Here is a 7,129-nt window from a genome sequence, read left to right as displayed (position 1 = left end):
ATAATAACACACTACTATCAGCTACTATTACCATATTATTATCTATATGTCTCTTTATTTTGGTTAATAGTTGGCATATGTATTTGACTGCTCCCATGTTCAGGGCATAGATATTTACAACTGTTATATCCTCTTGTTGAATATATCCTTTTAACATGATGTAGTGTCCTTTGGTATCTCTAACTACAGTCTTTAGCTTAAAATCTAATTTATCTGATATAAGAATTGCTAAGCCAGCTTTTATTTGAGGTCCTTTGGCATGAAAAATCATTCTCCATCCCTTCACTTTCAGTCTGGATGTATCTTTAGGTTAAAAATGAGTCTCTTCAAACCATAAGAGACTCTTAATTTCACAAAACAAACTGAGGGTTGCCGGGGGGAGGGGGGTAGGGAGAGGGTGGTGGAGTTATAGACATTGGGGAGGATATGTGTTAAGGGGAGTGCTGTGAAGTCTGTAAACCTATAGATTTACAGACCTGTATCCCTAGGGCTAATAATGCATTCTATGTTTATAAGAAATTTTAAAATATTTAAAAAATAAGTCTCTTGAAGACAGCATATGGATAGGTCCTGTCTTTTTATCCAATCTGCAACCTTGTGTTGTTTTGTGGGAGCATTAGGCCATTAAAGTTAAGAGTAATTATTGAAAGATACAATTTTATTGTAATCATGTTGTCTGTGAAGTTCTTGTTTCTATAGATTGTTTCTGTAAATTTCTGGTCTATATCACTCTTGGGGTCTTTATCCTTTTATTGAACCCCATACCTAATATTTATTGCAGGACCAGCCTAGTGGCCACATAGTTTTTTCAGTTTCTGCCAGTCTTGGAAGCTCCTTGTCTCTCCATCTATTCAGAATTATAGCCTTGCTGGAAAAATATCCTTGCCTACATGTTCAAAGGAAACAGTCAATAAAACAAAGAGACAACCCAATGGAATGGAAGAAGATATTTGCAAAAGGCACTACAGATAAAGGACTTGTATCCAAGATCTATAAAAACTTCTCAAACTCAATACCTAAAAACCAAATAATCAAGTCAAAAAAATGGGCAGAATATATGAACAGACACTTCTCCAAAGAAGACACACAAATGGCTAACAGACACATGGAAGAATATTCAACATCAGGGAAATTGAAATCAAAACCATTGAGATATCACTTTACACCAGTTAGAATGGCAAAAATTGACAAGACAAGAAACTACAAATGTAGGAGAGGATGTGGAGAAAGGGGAATGTCTTATACTGTTGGTGGGAATGCAATTTGGTACAACCACTTTGGAAAACATTGTGGAGGTTCCTCAAAAAAATTAAAAATAGAGGTACCCCATGACCCAGCAATTACACTACAGGGTATTTACCCCAAAGTACAGACATAGTAAAAAGAAGGGCCATATGAATCCCAATGTTTATAGCAACAATGTCCACAGTAGCCAAATTGTAGAAAGAGCCAAGATGCCCTTCAACAGATGAACAGATAAAGAAGATTTGGTCCATATATGCAATGGCATATTACTCAACCATCAGAAAGGATGAATACACACAGTATCCGTCCATGTGGCTGGAACAGGAAATTATGCTAAGTGAAATACGTCAAGCAAAGAAAGATAACTATCATGTGGTTTCACTTATTGTGGAACATAAGGAATAACATGGATGCCATTAGGAAGAGGAAGGGAAAAATGAAGGGGGGGAATCAGAGAGGGAGATGAACCATGAGAGACTGTGGACTGCAGGAATCAAACTGAAGGTTTTAGAGTGGAGTGGGCTGGTGGGATTGATGAGACTGGTGGTGGGTATTAAGGAGGGCATGTATTGTATGGAGGACTGGTTGTTATAGGCAAACAATGAATCATGGAGCTCTACATAAAAAAAATAATAATAATGATGTACTGTATGGTGACTAACATAGTAAAATATAATAAAAATAAAAAATAAATTATAAAAATAAAAAGGAGAAAACACCTAAATCACAGGGGCATTAGCTCAGCTTCATACTCAGTGACATTTAAACAGTGAGAATCTAGTGATAATCCTCAAAGCCAATACTTCCTGCTATACTATTGTCTGAAGCTTCTGTAAACAAGGTTGCTAAATGGGGTCCCTGGGTATCTCAGTCAGTTAAGCATCTTCCCTCAGTTCAGGTCATGATCTTGAGGTCATGGGATAAAGCCTCATATTGGGCTCCCTACACAGTAGGGAGTCTGCTTCTACCTCTTCCCCTCCCCCTGCTTGTGCTCTCTCTATCTCTTGCTGTCTCTCAAATAAGTGAAATTAAAACAAAACCAAAAACAAAACAAGGTTGCTAATTGTCATTGTTTCCATGTTTCTTTTTTATTTGCTTTGGATCTGTCCTTTCATGAATAATCTACATTTTTCAAATATGGGAAAGGAACAAGGCAAGGACACTACCTGAGAAACTAATCAAAATTAAAACATGACCATGCATTTTAGGATTCCCAGAAAATAATGAAAATCTGGTTTTATAGCTATACTCAATAGTGTTTGGAAAGTCGCTAATGTAATGTTTTATTTTATGCATTCTTTTGGGTTCTAGAGTTTTCTCTAGAGATTTTTCTATACAAAGGAAAGTTAAGCACTTTCTCACTGATATTGGAGGACTAAACATCTATGGTTTAGAGGGCTTATTACATGATTATGTTTGAGAAATGTGATTTTTAGCTATAGTTTACCTAAATGATAAAAATTTGTTAGGGTACATGAGGAATAAACTTGACCCAAACGCAGTCTGAAAATTGTCCTTGGTGCTAGGAGGTTATCTCTAGGTTTCTGAAATGTCCTGCATGCTAGGAGTATCTTTGCTTGCTTATGGCCTGTGGCCATTAGAGAGTTTATTACTGTGAGTTATGATAGGGGCTTTGGGTCATACAGTCTTAGTTCAGACCATTGGAGAAACTGATGACTAAAGATACTAAGCTTAATATTTTGAGGGGATAGAAAATAAAGATCAGCTACTTGGGTAATATATGATCAGATCCCAATAAAAACTGGACATCAGAGGCTTCTGTGAACTTCTGTGGATAGCAATACTCTGTGTACATTGTCACACATTATTAACTGGGAGGAGGTAGCACCATCCATACTTGATTGGGAGAGGACACCTGGAAGCTTCTCATTTAAGTGCCTCTTGGCCTCTGCTTCATATGCTTCTTCATTTGGCTGATTTTAATTTGTAAACTTTCTCTGTAATAATTTATGGATGTAACAACTTTCATAATTTTGTACATCTTTTCAACAAAATTTCAAACTTACAGGTTGTTTTGGGATCCCCTGGACTTACAGAAGTGAGAGAGATCTTGTGGAGGACTCTGACCCCTTTAACTCCATACATTATTTAAATGATTTCATGTTGTAACCAGGGACTGGAACTTCATTTCCATTAGACAATTTAGAAACCTGAAAAAGAGATTTTCAGAAATGTTGGCTCCACTGGGAGGTATCTTTTCCAGGCAGCTACCTGGACACCCCAGGGACTCCAGAGGCCAGGCTTTGTTTCTTTAGACTGTGCCAGGCCCTCCAAAAACTTCTACCAGTACCTTGGTAGAGGATTTGGAGTCATCTCTTGATGTTTGCGTCACTTCTCTTGTGATTCACTATGTCAATGACATGAGTCAGCGAGAAATTGGAAGTGGTGTTGATCAGTGTATACAGAAATTTCTGGATATTGTAAACAGAATATTTTTTCCTCAAAAAAAAAAAAAGATTATGGTTATTTGTCCAGGAACCAGAGCAAGTTATCAAAGAGGATGTCTCAGAACTAAGAAGTGAATTATAACAGAAAGATGTTCTGGTCCAGAAGCATTTGACAAAACTGAGGCATTGGCAGCAGGTGCTGAAGGACATCAACATGCATCACACAAAGCCAGCCAAAGTCCCTCAGTGCTCCTTGACCTACCTCCTGTAGGAATCTGCTAATATCCTGGCACCAAGAAAAACCTGAGTCAAAGTTGACCTGAAGGTGATTTGGCATGTGAGTCAAACATTACTTCTTGTGGATATGACATTTTGGAAGAACTCTTTGACAAAGAGCAATATGATTTTTGTTTGATTGTCTCACTTAAAAATTTCCCCCTATTGGTATAAGCACTATTTCTCAAATACTTTATGAAATGTCTATAGTTTTGGTAAATCAAGTAAATTTTTCTGTCTTTAACAACATTTAGATTGTTAGTGTAATTCCACTTACAGATTCCTTTTTATGTTTATTTTTTCTGTTTGCATTTTTTGTATGACTTAATCTCTTTGGGTTTCCAATTTTAGGTTAACTTGCATGATCTGAAAGAAAGAATGTATGATCTGATCTGAGAATCAGAGGATGAGGATCTTGGTTGTACACCTTTTATGGCAATTACCCCTCTATGGTAGTGCAGAAAAATAGGTAAATTTGCATGTTTCAATGTTTTAAATTATCTCAAGAAGAAGAATGTAATGCAGCAATGTTTGTAATGCTTCTGGAGCTCTCAGAATGAGGATATTTTGTAAATAGGCTGAAATGATTATAATATCCTTGTGTAGTAGTATATACCTTAGTGTAGAGTAATACAGTAGGATCTTTAGGTAGGTGTCAAATATTATTAGTTAAGTTTATATTTTGCACGTGTGTGTGTGTGTGTGTGTGTGTGTGTGTGTTGTGTTTGTTTGTTTTGTTTTTCACCTTTTGGAGTGAGGTATGTTATAGGAACAGAGATATGCTAAATGTTGTTACGCTATGCAGTGATGAATCATTGCAAGTAAGGGGACAGACTTTGCTCTCAGCAGCACTGTTGAGGCATACATGCAGAGTGAGAAGTTAAAGCTTGCTATGATTATCTATTTTTATTTGGAGTTTTGTTTGCTTGTGCCATTTCTGTATTTGTTATTTATTTATTTATTTACAGAATTTTCTATTAAGGAAGATTCTTGTTAATGAGTGACATTGGTCCTAAGGGACTGGGGCCTTGGTGTGGGGAGTGGGCTACAGGGGGACCCTCAGTGACTTATCACCTTCAAAGATCATGGGATCCTCAGTGTTGGGAAGATGTTTTGTACTCTTCTTGGTTACATAGGCCAAAGAGATTCTCTATTGAGTTGCTGTTGAGAAATATTGTATGTGGTCTTTCTTGCATGAGATTTTGCTCCCTTGGTTATTAAAGTCTCTTATCAGATTACATCTCCTTACCAGAAACAAGTTCTTTTATTGTCTTCTGAACAGGCAGTACTTCTACCACTATGTGTTCTCACTAGTTTTGTTTCTTTCAGCCTTGAAGGCCTCTCCCTACATAACACTGACATCCACCTTAGTTTATTTGTCCTGGATGCCTCCTGGTCCCTGAAGCTTCTGCATGCCCTCTCTACCACATCCCCAGGACACAGGACTTCTCTCTTTACCATCCTTTCTTGGTTCTTCCTGGGAATTAGTGATTTGTGTTTGTGCCCTTCATGAGAAGTAGGCATTGTTCCAAATGTACAGAGACCACTTACTTTTTTATGTATAATATTTATGCCTTTTTGTTTTTGTTTTTGTGCATGTATGTGGGGCACACAGCCTGAGGCCAACAAATCTCATCCATGTAGGTTGAACAAAGCTTTTAAAAGTAATTTTTACTCACATTATATGGGCTTCAAGTTTTTTAATCTGGTTACTTCATGCCAGTTAGAAGCTGTGATTGGCAGCTTCAAATTTATTGATTAAAAACTTAAATACACTGGTTAAGTTTTAAGCAGTCTTTCAGTAATAGAGATTCTTAGTGAAAAGATTTGGAACTATTCTGTTTGGTGCTTAGTGAAAACATTTGAATTCATGTAAGTACCAATTATTGCCATTTCCTTATTAAATTCAAAAGTTTTCTGTCAAATAAATGGCAATTTTTTCAAACTTAAAAAAGAAATCTGAAAATCATTTTACCCATTTATACTTTCATATTTCTTTTCTTTTCCCTTATCATCAATTTTACTTGATTGTGAATGGTTGAAGATATTATTTTATATTAAAAGAAACAAAGGTTTATAATGGAATAAAGTGTGAAATATTTATACATTGCTAAAACCCTGAATTCAAAGAATGTGCATTGTAGCAGTGTACCTTAGAGGGCATTTTTTTTCTTTTTTTTTTTCTCTTTAGGTATATTTTGGTGGAAAAGTTAACAAAGCATTAGCTTCCTAACAGCCTCTGTGATCCCTATTCTATGACCCCATTGTTTGTTCATACAACCTGCACTGGAGCGTCCTAGGTGAAATCTAAAACCAACACCCATAAATGAAGGGCAGGCAGGGAGAGACAGAAGAAAGAGACAGACTACTCCAGGTTGATAGTTGGCAGTTTTAATAAGCAAAGGGAACTTATATTTGAGACTTGTCTTGGGTGACAGTAAGACAATGGTTTCCTTCACCTGCCCACCAAATCTTAAAAGTTTGTAGAGGCCTTAACTGAGTTCAGTCATATATACTGTTCTGTCATATATACTATTGTCAATACTATATCAGTATATCAAAGCTAGGTCATTGGAGCAGCCTCTGGGAATGGGAAAGGCAAGGGGAACCCACATTCCAGGGATAAGGGAGGGAGTAAGGAGTCTCAGATTGGGTTTAGCTCATTAAGTCAACTGACAATCACATCTGTTCAATGGCATTGGCCCTACTTAGCCCTACACAATAAAGGGCAGCAGTAAATAAGCCTTCATCAGAGGCAGAGCTACCCTTTTATTTTTATATCAGAGACTATAGATATTTGAAGATATCTGAGCTTGACTAAGACAGGAAAAAAAAAAAAAAGCAGAAACATGGTGAAGGCCATAAGCAAACCATGGGACCACATCATACGTGAGACACTAGGGTACCCAGCTTATTTGGTTAATGAGATAGAGTGTGCATAGGATGATGGAAAGATGGCAAAAAAAAAAAAAAAAGGAAGTTGGGGGAAATTGGAGGGGGAGATGTACCATGAGAGACTGTGGGTTCTGAGAAACAATCTGAGGGTTTTGGAGGGGCAGGGGGTGGGAGGTTGGGTGAGCCTGATGGTGGGTATTATGGAGGGCATGTATTGCATGGAGCACTGGGTGTGATGCATAAACAATGAACTCTGAACACTGAAAAGAAATTTTAAAAATAAATAAAAATATTTTTAAAAAGTA

General features: G+C 37.0%; 1 pseudogene; it reads left to right on the top strand.

Annotated features, from left to right (window-relative positions):
* The first annotated feature begins 3,437 nt into the window (after nt 1-3,437).
* Nucleotides 3,438-3,971, top strand: LOC116582296 (annotated as a pseudogene).
* Nucleotides 3,972-7,129: the final 3,158 nt, after the last annotated feature.

Source organism: Mustela erminea, chromosome X (assembly GCF_009829155.1).
Source record: "Mustela erminea isolate mMusErm1 chromosome X, mMusErm1.Pri, whole genome shotgun sequence".
NCBI classification, from domain to species: Eukaryota; Metazoa; Chordata; class Mammalia; order Carnivora; family Mustelidae; genus Mustela; species Mustela erminea.
The sequence above is the reverse complement of the archived record's forward strand: the minus strand, read 5'-3'. Positions and strand labels throughout refer to the sequence as shown.